The sequence below is a fragment of the Bos javanicus genome, chromosome 19 (assembly GCF_032452875.1).
Source record: "Bos javanicus breed banteng chromosome 19, ARS-OSU_banteng_1.0, whole genome shotgun sequence".
In the NCBI taxonomy this organism is placed as follows: Eukaryota; Metazoa; Chordata; class Mammalia; order Artiodactyla; family Bovidae; genus Bos; species Bos javanicus.
The window spans coordinates 7299118-7316771 of NC_083886.1; the positions used below are offsets into that span (position 1 = coordinate 7299118).

A 17654-nucleotide genomic window follows, 5' to 3' on the forward strand; every position below is an offset into this window, starting at 1 on the left:
AAAGATGAAATGACTTAAAAAAAATAAAGGATACCTATCATTACACTCAAGTTCACCTACAGTTTTAAATGACTTTTAAGTCTTCAAATCAAAATTCAAAGAGAATTACTAGTGATCAAAAGTCTTTGAATGACTTTTTCTCCCTCATCTCTGTGCCTATTAGAAATTAAACCCTCCTGAGCGTGCCTTAAGAAACACCTGCCCCCGATGCAAAATCTCATCTATAAAGCAACTAGCCTTTTTTTTTCTGCAAGCCTTTGCTCAGAAGGGAGAGGAAATCTTTCTGGTTCTTTTTAAACACAAGGCTCCAGGAGATTCCTTTAAGCTTTGAAAGCTTTTCAGAAAGCTTCCAATTCATGAATTAAATCTACATCCTCCTACCCCACCTCACCCCTCCAAAGACTTCCACATTTCTCTTCCAGATCTTTCAAAAACCAGAGATCCTTACCTTTCCTAGCCAGAATTGGACTGAGACAGCTGCCAGCTCTGGCCTACAGCCACCCAGAGACGGGGATGCAAATCACTACACCAGGGACCGTAGGCAAAGTACTCAGCGAGGCTTAAACACAATCAAGGGACCGGAGAAAAACTGATGAGAGGAAATTCCTTAAGTGCTGCTGTATTTTCTTCTCTGTTTCCCTCTACAAAAATGGAATCCATATAATTTTTTTTTTTTAAAAAAGGGATCCAAGTTTGGACAGGGTGTCCTCCTTTGTTTTTCTTTCTTTGTGTCCTCATTCAGGCTTTCATTTTCAAGATTTTCCTTATTCAAAGCCCCTATTCTGAGACTATACTTCTGTAGGACTATGAACCTGAAGAAAAGAATTTTGCAATTCTTGTCCTACCCCTCTGGAAGGGTCTGGGGTTGGGGAAGTATGTAAGGTGGGCAGTGAGAAGGTAAACTTATTATTTTTTTTTTTCTCACCATGACAAGCAAGTGATAAGGGAAGTAAAGGAAGAAGAGATCAGCTGATGGTGAAATGGTCTTTGGTGCCCTGTGGGGACTCTATCCCTAAAGCCAGAGGAGAGGTCTTGTCATGCTGTTCATGAGAGGGTGGGAAGGCACCGTGGAAATGGAGGTGCACAGGAAAATCACATCTCTAGGCAACTGAGCCAACATTCTACCAAAGACATCATAAAAAGCAGAATTAAGGAACACTGCTATTTTGAAGAAAACTTCCCCAAATTAGGGGCAAAAATCTCAGTGTACTTAGAAACAAGCCAGAAACAAAGTTATTTAGATAAGGGGGATATAGAAGTGGAAGAGGAAAATGGAGCGTACCATGACCAAGAGGAGATTTTGCTTGTTTATCTTTAGTAGAAGCCAAAGGTTCAGTTTCTCGATTGGAAAGGGTAACGTGTTGATTTTGCCATTGGATAGATGCTGTTGAAGACCTGGAAATTCCTCCTTTGGGAAAGCACAGACTTCATTTTGTGAGGCGCATCCCCATGTGCATTCGATTACTCACATACTTACTTTCAGTTTGCTTTGCTTGGTGGGGTTGAGATGGCTTTTTTTCAGCAGCCCTGAAGATGCCAGTTCTTCCCGGCCCTCTGTCCAATCACCACATCATTTGATCTCTGTCATCACCCAGTCCAATTGGATCCAGTGAGGTTCAGGAAGCTGGCCAGAGTTTCTCCTTTCCAATGCTTCTTTTAAGGGTGTGTCTGCATTTATGCTCTGAAATCATGGACGTTTTGGAAAGTGATCTGTGCTTGTGTGTTCAGTTTGGATACCAGGTCATATTATTATTGCTACCCCACCCCCTACCCAAAGCACTTCTATTTGAGGACTAGACAATCAAATAGAGAGATCTGATAGTAACAAGTGAAATGATGGGTATGCCTTCAGTTTGGTTCGGTTCAGTTCAGTCCCTCAGTCGTGCCTGACTCTTTGTGACCCCATGAACCGCCAGGCTTCCCTGTCCATCACCAACTCCCAGAGTTTACCCAAACTTATGTCCATTGAATTAGTGAGGCCATCCAACCATCTCATCCTCTGTTATCCCCTTCTCCTCCCGCCCTCAATCTTTCCCAGCATCAGGGTCTTTTCCAGTGAGTCAGCTCTTGGCATCAGGTGGCCAAAGTATTGGAGTTTCAGCTTCAACATCAGTCCTTCCAATGAACACCCAGGACTGATCTCCTTTAGGATGGACTGGTTGGATCTCCTTAGATATAAGTATATATTTTACTATAGTAAGGTACCCAAAACTCAGAAAATCCTCCCAGATACAGAAAGAAATACACATGTTTTAGATGCAGACTGTGGTCACCATTCTCTTAGCCATTTTGTTCTGAGTTATGAAAGATTCAGTTCAGTTCAGTTCAGTCGCTCAGTCATGTCTGACTCTTTGCAACCCCATGAATCGCAGCACTCCAGGCCTCCCTGTCCATCACCAACTCCAGGAGTCCACCCAAACCCATGTCCATCAAGTCGGTGATGCCATCCAGCCATCTCATCCTCTGGCGTCCCCTTCTCCTCCTACCCCCAATCTCTCCCAGCATCAGTCTTTTCCAATGACTCAACTCTTCGCATGAAATGGCCAAAGTACTGGAGTTTCAGCTTTAGCATCAGTCCTTCCAATGAACACTCAGGACTGATCTCCTTTAGAATGGACTGGTTGGATCTCCTTGCAGTCCAAGGGACTCTCAAGAGTCTTCTCCAACATCACAGTTCAAAAGCATCAATTCTTCGGCACTCAGCTTTCTTCACAGTCCAACTCTCACATCCATACATGACCACTGGAACAACCATAGCCTTGACTAGACGGACCTTTGTTGGCAAAGTAATGTCTCTGCTTTTCAATATGCTGTCTAGGTTGGTCATAACTTTTCTTCCAAGGAGTAAGCGTCTTTTAATTTCATGGCTGCAGTCACAATCTGCAGTGATTTTGGAGCCCCCAAAAATAAAATCTGATACTGTTTCCACTGTTTCCCCATCTATTTCCCATGAAGTGCTGGGACCAGATGCCATGATCTTCGTTTTCTGAATGTTGAGCTTTAAGCCAACTTTTTCACTCTCCACTTTGACTTTCATCAAGAGGCATTTTAGTTCCTCTTCACTTTCTGCCATAAGGGTGGTGGCATCTGCATATCTGAGGTTATTGATATTTTTCCCGGCAATCTTGATTCCAGCTTGTGCTTCTTGCAGCCCAGCGTTTCTCATGATGTACTCTGCATATAAGTTAAATAAGCAGGGTGACAATATACACACTTGATACACTTCTTTTCCTATTTGGAACCAGTCTGTTGTTCCATGTCCAGTTCTAACTGTTGCTTCCTGACCTGCATACAGGTTTCTCAAGAGGCAGGTCAGGTGGTCTGGTATTCCCATCTCTTTCAGAATTTTCTGCAGTTTATTGTGATCTACACAGTCCAAGGCTTTGGCATAGTCAATAAAGCAGAAATAAATGTTTTTCTGGAACTTTCTTGTTTTTTCAATGATCCAGCGGATGTTGGCAATTTGATCTCTGGTTCCTCTGCCTTTTCTAAAACCAGCCTGAACATCTGGAAGCTCACGGTTCAAGTATTGCTGAAGCCTGGCTTGGAGAATTTTGAGCATTACTTTACTAGCGTGTGAGATGAGTGCAATTGTTTGGTAGTTTGACATTCTCTGGCATTGCCTTTCTTTGGGATTGGAATGAAAACTGACCTTTTCCAGTGGCCACTGCTGAGTTTTCCAAATTTGCTGGCATATTGAGTGCAGCACTTTCACAGCATCATCTTTCAGGATTTAAAGTAGCTCAACTGGAATTCTACCACCTCCACTAGCTTTGTTCAATTATATAAACATAAAAATCTGGAGCTGATGAAATCAAGTAACATTTTGGGAACTGAAGGAGGGATGAATAAATTCTCTCTCACTGTAACAAGAACTCATCATCTTTCTGGTCCCAAAGGAGAAGAACTGATTTTCCTGTTTCAAATGTAAATATATACTGAAACAGCTATGATCCTGGTATGTTCCAGGTATCTTGCACAGTCCTCTATGTTTGTATACCATTTCTTCAGAGGCCTAAGATGAGGAAGCTCAAAGGTAAAGAGCCGTAGCAAATTGGGCTGATGCTTTCCCAAGAGAAGTGCCCAACCCTTGGGTCAGTCTCCCTTATTGGGCTATGGGTCATGTAGTCAGGGGCTCATGTAGCCCACCAGTCTTGCCTTCTCCAGGGAATAAAGGGAAGGGACCACAGTGCCCTGCACTCCTGGCCATTCTTGCTGATCGCTGATAGTATAGGGCCCTTCTATGCCTTTTGACAGAAGCAGTGACCCCCAGCCTTGGGTGACAAATGTCATTTGACCATAAAATGATGCACACAAGCATTGTGAGCCCAACCCACTCCTAATCAGCCCCACAACTCTAGATTTCAACATCAGTCTGGTCCCAGGGATTTGAAACCACCCTGTAACATACACAATTTTCTAAAATTCCTTATCTGTGATGTTCTGTAGGGTCAGCTGGTTTCTCTTGCTCCACATCCATAGGGCAGAACTTGCCTTCTGACCTGATTCTCCAGATCCCAGTTGTGTAGCTCTGGTCTTAAAGTGATTGGCAAGGGATGGGCATGCTATTTTGGGCCCCGACTCCCAAACAATGAAACCGTAGATTTTAAGCTCTGTGCCTCAGTAAGAGGAACGTGCATTGAGTTTCTTTTCACAGGTAGATTTTGTTATGTCTTGGTTTTGGAGAAAGAAATGGGGGTGCAAGGGGTGTCACTGTCCCCAGATCTAACTCCAGGCTGCTTCGTTCTGCGTTGACCTATACAATATGTCCAGTCTGGTGAGGAGAGAGCACAGTAATGCTTATCCAGCATCTAATATGCACCACTGACATACAGACCCTGTCTCAGGTACTTGTATTTTTATTTTACTGATGAGGAAACTAAAACCAAGCTGAGTGAAGTACTTGCCTGGGATCCACTGATATTTACTGCAACCCTTTTGGGTGCCAGGGGCTTGCTGGATGTTCTAGTTGAGCAGATAGAAACCAGTAAGCAAAGCAAGGTCTCTGCTGTCAGGGAGCTTACAGCCCAGAACAGGAAAGCCACAGGTAATTTTTCTCTGAAGAAAGAATACCAAACTGCTATGAGAAGCCCCTGGAAGATAGGCTGTGGAAGGAACAGCCTATATATAAATGTAGCTCGTGTGTGTGTGCTAAGTCGCTTCAGTCATGTCCAACTCTTTGCAACCCTATGGACTGTTGCCTACCAGGCTCCTCTGTCCGTGAAGAAATTCATACAGGAGGGGAATCACTACAATGGTAGAATCAGTAAAACTTGACAGTCAAGAGAGGGGGTTGGTAAGGTTTTTAAGTCTATGTAATTAATGGCTTGGTGATATTGTCGGCAGAAACAGAGGGCAGGGCGTGGAGGGTATACACTTAGCTTGTTTATCACAGCTATCCATTTCTCCAACAGAGACGCAAATGCCGGAGGAAGTGGCCTTCCTCTCTGACTACTGATTTGTGACACATGGTCTGAGTTGCCAAATATGTTTTTATAGTCTCACCGATGAATTTTCCACTAAAAGTAAAATCGAATTTATAATTCAGTTCATTTTATGAAAACAGAACCGCAGACACATATGCAATACACATACACAATTAGAGGTTGCTAGCTTTCTGCCTGAACAATAAATATTTAAGAATTCTCACTCAAGACTTTGAATGTACTGACGATAAGCAAATAATATATTGATTCAATTTTAAACTACTCAAAAACAAGAACATAGCTGTGCAGTTCTTTTTGTACAGTGCCTAGCATGAAAAAAGCACCTCATAGATGTTTTCTGGGAATGAAAATGATTTCTCCCAATGATCACTCTCCGAAGTACCACTAACATACAAGAGCAAGTATAGAATGTTCATAACACTTTACAATCAGAGAAACTGCCTTTGTTATTAAAATTCAGTTCAGTTCAGTTCAATTCAGTCACTCAGTCGTGTCTAACTCTTTGTGACCCTATGGAGTGCAGCATGCCAGGCTTCCCTGTCCATCACCAAGTCCCAGAGCTTACTCAAACTCATGTCCATCAAGTTGGAGATACCATCCAACCTCATCCTCTGTCATCCCCTTCTCCTCCCACCTTCAATCTTTCCCAGAATTAGGGTCTTTTCCCATGAGTCAGTTCTTCACATCAGGTGGTCAAAATATTGGAGCTTCAGCTTCAGCATCAGTCCTTCCCATGAATATTCAGGACTGATATCCTTGAGGACTGACTGCTTGATCTCCCTGCTGTCCGAGTGACTCTCAAGAGTCTTCTCCAACACCACAGTTCAAAAGCATCAATTCTTTGGCACTCAGCTTTCTTTATAGTTAAACATTTGCATCCATACATGACTACTGGAAAAACCATAGCTTTGACTAGAAGGGCCTTTATTGGCAAAGTAATACTTTGCTTCTTAATACGCTGTCTAGGTTGGTCATAGCTTTTCTTCCAAGGGACAAGCGAAGAGGTAATTTTATGTTGCCCCATGAGTTAAAGCTTAAATATAAAGGCAGTCCCAGTCCATTCTGGATTTCTTTAGAAATGTCCTGTTTTGGGCCTCACTCAGTGCAAGCAAGCTTTCACATTGGGATTTACCAGGATCAGGTTAACTAGAAAATCCCTCATAAGTTTCTAAAAGATAGTATCAGTAATTGTGTCAATGAGTAAGGAAAAATTTTGCCAAGTAAGTAAACAAGTAAAAGGATGACTTGACACTGAAATCAGATATAAACTTGAAAACTGAGATATTATTCAAATGGATTACTTCAAAGTGTCCAGATATTTAGTGCTAAGTACATTAGTTATTTAGTTGTAACTAAATAATTATTCATTTAGTATTTGCATTTTTCCAGCATTCTTTGGGTGGTGGGCATCCTGTAGACCCTGCAATGGTTTTACCTAATAAGAAACACGTATTTATTGAACACTTACTTTATATTATATTGTTATATAATTTTTATAGATTTATTTTTTATTTAATACTCATAAGTAATCCAACAGGTAGGTGTCAGACAGTGTTGATATACAAATGAAGAGATTAAGTGACTTGTTTTGGGAAGTCACCATTTGGATAATGGTGAAACTAGAACCAAAGCCTGTTTAAAGATTTTGACCCAATCAAAAAATGGGCCAAAGAACTAAATAGACATTTCTCCAAAGAAGATACACAGATAGCTAACAAACACATGAAAAGATGCTCAACACCACTCATTATCAGAGAAATGCAAGTCAAAACCACAATGAGGTACCATTTCATGCCAGTCAGAATGGCTGCGATCCAAAAGTCTATAAGCAATAAATGCTGGAGAGTGTGTGGAGAAAAGGGAACCCTCCTACACTGTTGGTGGGAATGCAAACTAGTACAGCCACTATGAAGAACAGTGTGGAGATTACTTAAAAAACTGGAAATAGAACTGCCTTGTGACCCAGCAGTCCCTCTGCTGGGCATACACACTGAGGAAAACAGAACTGAAAGAGACACGTGTACCCCACTGTTCATTGCAGCACTGTTTATAATAGCCAGGACATGGAAGCAACCTAGATGCCCATCAGCAGATGAATGAATACGAAAGCTGTGGTACATATACACAATGGAATATTACTCAGCCATTAAAAAGAATACATTTGAATCAGTTCTAATGAGGTGGATGAAACTGGAGCCTATTATACAGAGTGAAGTAAGCCAGAAAGAAAAACACCAATACAGTACACTAATGCATATATATGGAATTTAGAAAGATGGTAACAATAACCCTGTATACGAGACAGCAAAAGAGACACTGATGTATAGAACAGTCTTTTGGACTCTGTGGGAGAAGGAGAGGGTGGGATGATTTGGGAGAATGGCACTGAAACATGTAAAATATCTTATGTGAAATGAGTCGCCAGTCCAGGTTCGATGCACGATACTGGATGCTTGGGGCTGGTGCACTGGGACGACCCAGAGGGATGGTATGGGGAGGGAGGAGGGAGGAGGCTTCAGGATGGGGAACACGTGTATACCTGTGGCAGATTCATGTTGATATATGGTAAAACCAATACAACATTGTAAAGTTAAAAAAAAATAAATAAAGATTACCTCCTAATTCCTGTGCATTATCGTTTCTGTGTTCAGATGATATGCACTCTTTCTGTTGCTCATAGGAATTTACAGTCACAACAGAATAAACTCTGGGTTTGGACAAGCTGGTTTTGCCAGAAAAAACATACAATCACCTTCCCACAGAACCTCTGTGGTGACCCATTGATGAGAATAGGATCAGCTCAAGAAACTATTTGGAAACATTTTTATTCACTTTAAAATCTTTGATGTTCTCGACATGGGTGGGTGGTGGGAAAGGGAGCCATTTGCCAAGCAGAACTGAGGTCAAACTAGAACTATTTATCTTAATGAACTTATCTTATGGAACAGTGCAGAGAACAGATCTCTCGCTTTCTTTCTTTAGATAAAAATTTTAAAGTCTTGTTTCACAAAGGTGCCTTTCTGTCTCCTTCTTGTTTACTTAAACTACATAGGAAACAGGCATTATTGTCTTTGTGAAAGCAATTGTAAAACTTGGTAAAACTAAAGACCCTAAGATAGCACATGGCCAAAGGATGAGAACACATTTTCTTTCCTCCTCACTGAGGGCTCCAAGTCCACTTTGAACTCCAACGGACCACAGAGCCCGGTCAGTAAGTCTGCCATTGGCATCTCTGATTGACTTCTAACTTGAGGGGCTTCATGGTCTCAGCGGGGCCTCTCTCCCCTGATTTATTTCTATTTATTTTCTAAGGTAAACTTAGTTTGGAAAATTTTCTTTACAGTTCTGATATGACTCATTCTTTCTTTCCAGGGTTACAGGGTAAGGTTTTGGATCGCTTCCACAACAAAATTAACATTTCTGACTCTTCATTCCTGTGCAATGAAAGCAACCATAAACTGAAAGTCAGGAAATCTGAGTTTGAAGCTTTTTTCCTCTTTGTGGCCTTGGGCAAGACACCCAACCTCTCAGACTTCCATCTGTCAGATCTCAGGGTCCTGTCTTGTAGATTCTTTACTATTCTTTTCTTTGTATTTTAAAAATCCTATTTGGGCTTCTATAATTTCCCGAATCATTATCAGAGAACATAGATGAGACGACTAAGGGAAAGAGCTAACAAAACTACCCAAGCTCTCATGGTATGACTGATGGGGAAGCCCAGGGATGATCTCTTTGGGGACAGGAAGCAAGTACTGCTGTGTCTGCAAGGTTTGGGGACACAGAATTTTTCAAGTTGGAGAAGCAATTGGGACCCCCAAGAACTGCCCAGAAAGTGTCACATGGAGTGTGCACTTCTTCAGTGCTTCTCCCGTCCCAGGAATCCAGGAAGAGTAGCTCTCCTGCTGTGTGACTTGTACTAAAGCAGTAGATTCCTATATAAGCACCCAGTTCAGAACAGAGAAAAGAATTAGTCTACTTAGTTAGTCTCTTTCTGAAATTCCTTTTTATTTTCTTTGAGTTTGCAATTTTACCACTGTCAAATATATTCTGTATACCAGTGAGGAGCTGGATTACCTGCTTTAGACTTGCACGGAGTACTTATAAAAAGTACTGGTTTCAGGGCTCTACCCTAGACCTACTGTGTTCCTGCATCAGGATATTTGTGCATGTGTGTGTATGCTGGTAGGTCTGGAATCTGTATTTTTTATTCATACCCCACATGAAGTTTGAGATCTTCTGCTCAACACTAATATAACAAACTATTGAGTGCATGAGCCTACACCTCTCTGGTTAATACCATCAATGGTTCCCCTTCACTGAAGAGTCACCTTCAGCTTAGATCAAATTATAGATATGTGTACAATAGACTATGTCACGTTGCTCTCGCCTGTTGGTTCTTTTGGATACTTGGGATGCTATATGCTCATTTTTCCTGATACTTCAAGCATCACCTGCTTCCCTGATAAATCCTCCACCATCTTAGGACCAGGCAGAGTTGAGTCCTTACACTGTATCCCTAATCTGCTCTATGCTAGGGTTTCTCAACCTAGGCTCTTTGGACATTTGGGGCTGGGTAGCTCTTTGCTGTGGGAGGCTGTCTTGTTTACTGATGAATCTTAGCAGCATTCTTGGCTCTCCCCAGGAGATGCCAGTAGCAGCTCCCAAGTTGTGAGAACCGGAAATGTCTTCAGGAACCGCCAAATGTCTCTTGAGGAGCAAAGCTGTACCTGGTTGAGGGCACTGCCCTAGACTTACAAACATCATAGCCCGAGCCAAGTCATGTGGGAAGTTGCTGCTCGTTTATCTCCTCTGAGATCCCGAGAGTTCCAGAGTCGGGGTTTTGCCTAGTGTATCCTTGTGTCCCCTGTATAGCACCTTAAACCTTAAAACTTAAAAAAAAAAAAAAAAGTCTATTTATTTGGCTGCATCAGGCCTTCATTGTTGACTTCTGTTGTGTCATGAGGGACCTTTAGTGTGGTGCGTGGACTCCGGAATGTGAGGTCTTCAGCAGTTGCCACGCACAGGCTTCATTGCTCCGAGGCATGTGAGAGCTTATCTCCCCAACCAGGGATCTCAGCTGCGTCCCCTGCAGCTGAGCAGGTGGGTTGTTAAGCACTGGGCCCCCAGGGAAGTCCCCTTAGCAAAACTTGACGGATGCACTAGGTGTCAGAAGAGCTACATTTTAGCTTATGTTGGTGGGCTCTATGTTTCAGATGTGGTGACGCTGGACAAACCAGTTAGCATCCCTGTGCCTCAGTTGTAACCCTCAGCCTTGTGCCTTTGCGTTCCCCATGGATGGAATGAGAACGGGTCTGTAAAAGTGCGAAGTGGAGAAGGAAGCCTGCTGAAGACAACATGAGGAAGACAGGGTGCTCTCATGTTTTCTCCAGACACAAAGCTTGGGGAATACTGAAAATTCAGGTTATGCAAACAGTACAGTGCCCTGTACCAATATCTGGAAGAGATCTTTAATCTGGAGCATTATAAACACAAGGAACTTTGTTAAAATGAACCGACTGTGGAAACCTTAAAGGCTCAACTCCCTGCCCCAGATATGCCTTGTGGGTCTAATAAGGACCCAGCCGGGCCTGAGGGGGCCCTCTCTGCCCTAGTCCGGTCCAGTGTTCTGTGGCCTCCAGGGGCTGTCAAACCCTTTCCTTAGCCCCATTCTGTTCTGTGCTGGGGCTCCCTTGTTTCCTGGCCTTGAATGTCAGTGCAGGAAGTTACCAGGTTTTACATCTGTAATTGCACAGAATACGTGGCATTAATAAGGGAGCCTCTTCACTCTTTGTAAAGAGTTTTTCCTCTAGTATAGCCTATGGAATTCCTCTCCAGTTATTTATTATCTTCATGAAGGGTCTCCCCCAACTCTGTCTCTCTCTCTTTGCTTACCTACTTTATGACTTCCTTTTACACCCTGGGCATTCCATCTCTGTGGCCTCTGTGCTCTCCCAGCACTGTGGTGGGCTGGTTTATATACCTCCCTCGCTTTTCTAACAGAATGAACTAGTTTCCATGTTGAGTTCAGCTGAGAAAAATCTCTGCTGCATGGAAACATAGGCTCTGATACTTGTATGTGTGTGTGTGTGTGTGTGTGTGTGTATGCCACCATCAACTCCCCTCCAGCTGCAGTTGGTCAGAACTTCCCCATTAATTATTTCACATCCCAAACATGAAGGCTACAAGCATTCACAAATTGTAAAACTACACAGACATGTCAAAAAGTCCTGAATGCATATACTGTCAGGGCTACAAGAGAACTTGATTACCATTTAATCTAGCTCTTCCATTTGAAGTTTGTGACTATTGAAGCCTGACTTCCTCAGAGTATTTTCTTTGCAGTGTCACCATCTCAAAAAACCACCCTGAATCATTCTGTTCCTCTTTAAATGCATCACAGATAATCTCTATATTCCAACTGTTTCTGTACTTCATGATCCTTTCTTTAAGCTTAAAATAATAATTTCCTTTCAATACAGGACTTGGAGACATCTCATCTGAAAGAAGTGGTAGGTGTTTCTAAAATGGTGAGGTCTATGTATTTTTACAGTAACACATGGTTTAGAGCAATGAACAGGATGTTTTTCCCATTGTCCTCATTGTTCAGTCCCTAAGCAGACTCTTTGTGACCCCATAGACTAAAAGCATGCCAGGTTTCCCTGTCCTTCACTAGCTCCTGGAGTTAAATCAAAGTCATGTCCATTGAGTCGGTGATGCCATCCAACCATCTCATCCTCTGTCATCCTTTTCTCCTCCTGCCTTCAATCTTTCCCAGCATCATGTCTTTTCCAATGAGACAGCTCTTCGTATCAGGTGGCCAAAGTATTGGAGCTTCAGCTATGGCATCAGTCCTTCCAATAAATATTCAGGGTTGATTTGCTTTTGGATTGACTGGTTTTATCCTTGCAGTCCAAGGGACTCTCAAGAGTCTTCTCCAGCACCACAATTGGAAAAGCATCAGTTCTTTGTCCCTCAGCTTTCTTTGTAGCCTAAATCTCACATCTGTAAGTGACTACAGGCAATACTATAGCTTTGACTCTATGGACCTTTGTCTGCAAAGTGATGTCTCTGCTGTTTAATATGCTGTCTGGGTTTGTTATAGCTTTTCTTCCAAGGAGTAAGCATCTTTTAATTTTGTGACTGCAGTCACTGTCTGCAGTGATTTTTGAGCTCAAGAAAATAAATTTGTGACTGTTTCCACTTTTCCCCATCTCAGTCTGTTCAGTTACTCAGTTGTGTCTGACTCTTTGTGACCGCATGGACTGCAGCATGCCAGGCTTCCCTGTCCTTCACCAACTCCTGGAGCCTGCTCAAACTCATGTCCATCGAGTCGGTGATGCCATCCAACCATCTCATCCTCTGTCATCCCCTTCTCCCCCTGCCCTCAATCTTTCCCAGCATCAGGGTCTTTTCCAAGGAGTCAGTTCTTTGCATCAGGTGGTCAAAGTATTGGAGTTTCAGTTTCAGCATCAGTCCTTCCAATCAATATTGAGGACTGATTTCCTTGAGTCACAGACTGGAAGGACCTCCTTGCAAGACTCTCAAGAGTCTTCTTTAGCACTCAGCTTTCTTTATAGTCCAACTCTCACATCCATACATCACTACTGGAAAAACCATAGCTTCGACTAGATGGACATTTGTTGGCAAAATAATGTCTCTGCTTTTTAATATGCTATCTAGGTTTTTCATAGTCTTTCTTCCAAGGAGCAAGCATCTTTTAATTTCATGGCTGCAGTCACCATCTGCAGTGATTTTGGAGCCCCCCAAAATAAAGTCTGTCACCATTTCCACTGTTTCCCCATCTATTTGCCATGAAGAGATGGGATGGGATGACATGCACCTGCTACTAGGTTATCTGAAGAGCTCATGGACAGTTTTTGGGTTTTATTTTTTTAAAAAGGAATAAGCAGTCTGTTTTATTGAGTGCCCAGAGTAGGATCCATGGGTATTGAGGATCTCTGGGAACTTGTAGATTTCCTTCTCTGTTCTTTTTGTCCTGCTTCCATAGCCTCATGAGCTGCTACTTCTTGTGGAAATAGATCTTGACCTTCTTCTTCCTCTTCTCCTCCAGGGTGGCTGTAACTGCCTGGTTCTCCAGCCAGCCTCCTGAGCCAGGTGCCCTAGGTGGGGAAACTTCTGCATAAGGTTCAGACGCACGACTCAGAGAGCAGCAGGAACATCATCCACTTTTTTTCATGGAGTACTGGGACCCCTCAAATGCGCCGAGGCAGTCCAGAGCAGCCTGGCCTCGTGTCATCCTGGGGGCAACATGCCTGTGGGCAGAGACAGCGGGCTTGCTCAGTGGGGCATGCGAAGACATTGCTGCACCTGCCAAGCAGGCGGGGTGGTGGCCACAGATGGCAGTGCCTGTGGACTCATCTCATGAGCGGGAAACTTGAACATGAGTGGGAAAAGTCCTCATCACTGGCCTCCTGGAAAGCTTGATTGAAAAGCTTGACAGCCTAAGATCCCAATGTTATTCATTGCTGATCAAGAATAGTGTGTCCTTGGGAATTTCAGACGCGTAAAAATTATAATGAGGAGGGAGAGTCTGGTATAGAATTTCAAACTTTTTTTGAGCACCCACCTTGAAGAAAAAGCTGAGAATTAATAGTCCTCCCCCTGCCCTGTACACTATTCCAAACTCATTCTACTGAAAAATTCTTCACATTTATGGTTTTATTTTTAATTTTTCTTTTTTTATTTCTTTTTAAAATTTATTTTAATTGGAGGCTAATTACTTTACAATATTGTATTGTTTTTACCATACATCAACATGAATCCACCATGGGTGTACATGTGTTCCCAATCCTGAACCCCCTTCCCAATAATTACATTTTAAATTAGGTCTTAAAGAAAGAAGTTGGTGCCTCTTACATTTTTCAGAGTGGTCTGAGAAATGCTATATCAATGCATGTGAGGAAAAAATAGGAAAACAAGATTTTTTACAGTTGTGTTTTTCAATCAATACCTAAAATAGTGACCAGTAGAAAAAACTCACTGGTGCATCCCCAAGCAGGATTCTAGGCCAGTCAGATTCATCTTCCCCCATCTCCCCAAGCTGTGGACTCCACACCACCTCTGTAGGCCCCTAGAACAGATAAATAATGTAGGATGAAACCAGCAGACTTATGATGGGCTTCATTCATGGCTCAGATGGTAAAGAATCTGCCTGCAATGCCTGAGACCTGAGTTTTATCCCAGGGTTGGGAAGATCCCCGAAAGAAGGGAATGGCTACCCACTCCAGTATTCTTGCCTGGAGAATTCTGTGGACAGAGGAGCCTGGCAGGCTACAGTCCATGGGGTCGCAAAGAGTCAGACATGACTGAGCAGCTTTCATTCACTTCACTTCACTTCATGAAGGCAAAGAGCCTCAGGAAGAAAATATCCACCACTGTGGCAAAGAGGACTCTGGATTCCTGAGAGATGTGAGCTGTGAGTGTGGAGTTTGCAGTCAGTGGAGAGAAATGACTCCCCCTCCCCTGTGCTTCTCAACCCCCTTTGCCCTTCCCCTCCCAGGGCCTTTGACAAAGGGATGCTGCTTCCCCTTCAGCTGACTTCCCTCCTCCCTCCCTTGCACAGCCAACTAGTCACAAATCTGGGGAAGTAACCAGGGAACTGCTCCATACAGACCAAGCAGAAGTGAAGAGACTAAATTTCTCACTAGGAACCCAGTCCCATCCCTTTGTATCTACATGAAGTCTGCATGGCATGCACACAGGAGGAGATCTCATCTGTATCCAGATGCCTTAGGAATGATTCCTCCTGAATGAGTTTCTTCTCCCTGTTCCCTCTCGAACTCCGTGAAAATTATCACAGAACAATGATGGTTGGGAATTGGAATGGGCCAAGAATTGGCAAGCAGTAAATGTCATGTCACAGCAGACATTGACAAAGGTCCCATGTGAGTCTCAGCTGGCATCACTGGGGATAGAGTTAACACTGATGGGACAGATTTTGCATAAATGATATAATTTTTTTTTTCAAGAACAATTTGACTTATTTAAATCAAAATGAACAAAAAAGCTCCAATTCACCTATGACACCCAATCCACACAAAAATCTGTCCTCTGTATCTATGAGCTTGCTGTCTTTTGCTAAATAAGTACTTAAAAGAACAAGAGTACCACCATCCACAATCATGATTACTTTTTAAAAGAGAGACCACTTGAGAGCAAAAACAAGAAACAGGACATATCCTCTCCACACTGCTTTTATTTTTCATATTTTTTTCAGTGCATCTCTCCAAATCAGCTCAGGTCAGTTCAGTCACTCAGTCGTGTCCTACTCTTTGTGACCTCATGGACTGCAGCACGCCAGACTTCTTGGTTCATCACCAACTCCTGGAGCTTGCTCAAACTCATGTCCATTGAGTCGGTGATGCCATCCAACCATCTCATCCTCTGTCAACCCCTTCTCCTCTTGCCTTCAACCTTGTCTAGCATCAGGGTTTTTTTCAGTGAGTAAGTTCTTCCCATCAGGTGGCCAAAGTATCGGAGTTTCCGTTTCAGCATCAGTCTTTCCAATGAATATTCAGGGTTGATTTCCTTTAGGATTGACTGGTTTGACCTCCTTGCAGTCCAAGGGACTCTTAAGAATCTTCTCCAATACCACAGTTTAAAAGCATCAATTTTACACCACTCAGCTTTCTTTATGGTCCAACTCTCTCATCCATACATGACTACTGGAAAAATCATGGCTTTGACTAGACTCATCCTTGTCAGCAAAGTAATATCTCTGCTTTTAATATGCTGTCTAGGTTTGTCATAGTTTTTTTCAAGGAGCAAGTGTCTTTTAATTTCATGGCTGCAGTCACCATCTGCAGTGATTTTGGAGCTCAAGAAAAGAAAGTCTGTCACTGTTTCCATTGTTTCCCCATCTATTTGCCATGAAGTGATGGGACTGGATGCCATGATCTTCGTTTCTTGAATGTTGAGTTTTAAGCCAGCTTTTTCACTCTCCTCTTTCACTTTCATCAAGAGGCTCTTTATTTCCTCTTCACTTTCTGCCATAAGGTTGGTGTCATCTGCATATCTAAGGTGATTGCTATTTCACCTGGCAAACTTCATTCCACCTTTTGCTTCATCCAGCCTGGCATTTTGCATGATGTACTCTGCATGTAAGTTAAATAAGCAAGGTGGTAATAAACAGCTTTGATGTATTCCTTTCCCAATTTGGAACCTGTCTGTTGCTCCATGTCCAGTTCTGTTGTTTTTTGATCTGCATACAGATTTCTCGGGAGGCACGTAAGGTGGTCTGGTATTCACATCTCTTTAAGAATTTTCCACAATTTGTTGTGATCTACCCAGTCAAAGGCTTAGTCAGTGAAGCAGAAGTAGGTGTTTTTCTGGAATTCTTTTAATTTTTCTATGATTCTACTGATGTTGGCAATTTGATCTCTGGTTTCTCTGCCTTTTCTAAATCCTGCTTGCACATCTGAAAGTTCTTGGTTCATGTACTGTTGAAGCCTAGTTGGAGAATTTTGATCATGACCTTGCTAGCATGTGAAATAAGTGCAATTGTGCAGCAGTTTGAACATTCTTTGGCATTGCCTGTCTTTGGCATTGGAATTAAAACTAACCTTTTCCAGTCCTGTGACCACTGCTGAGTTTTCCAAATTTGCTGGCATATTGAGTGCAGCACATTAAGAGCATGGTCTTATAGGATTTGAAATACCTCAGCTGGAATTCAATCACCTCCACTGGCTTTGTTTGTAATGATGCTTCCTAAGGCCCACAGAACTTCACAATCCAGGATATCTGGCCCTTGGTGAGTGATCACACCATCGTGATTATCTGGGCCATTAAGATCTCTTTTGTATATTTCTTCTATGTATTCTTGCCACCTTTCTGAATATCTTCTGCTTCTTTTAGGTCCATACCATTTCTTTCCTTTATTGTGTTCCTCTTTGTATGAAATATCCCTTGGTATCTCTAATTTTCTTGAAGAGATCTCTAGTCTTTCCCATTCTGTTGTTTTCTCTATTTCTTTGCATTGATCACTGAGGAAGACTTTCTTATTGCTCCTTGCTATTCTTTGGAACTCTGCATCCAGATGGATATATCTTTCTTTTTCTTCTTTGCCTTTCACTTCTCTTCTTTTCTCAGCTCTTTCTAAGGCGTCCTCAGACAACCATTTTTCCCTTTTGAATTTCCTTTTCTTAGGGATAGTCTTTATCACAACATCTTGTGCAATGTCCCAAATCT

At 42.5% G+C, this 17654-nt stretch overlaps 1 non-coding gene across 1 annotated transcript; it reads right to left on the bottom strand.

Annotated features, from left to right (window-relative positions):
• Positions 1-13794: 13794 nt before the first annotated feature.
• LOC133233110 (small nucleolar RNA Z195/SNORD33/SNORD32 family) lies at positions 13795-13879 on the bottom strand. Its single transcript, XR_009731588.1, has one exon. It is a non-coding gene; the product is annotated as a small nucleolar RNA Z195/SNORD33/SNORD32 family (small nucleolar RNA).
• Positions 13880-17654: the final 3775 nt, after the last annotated feature.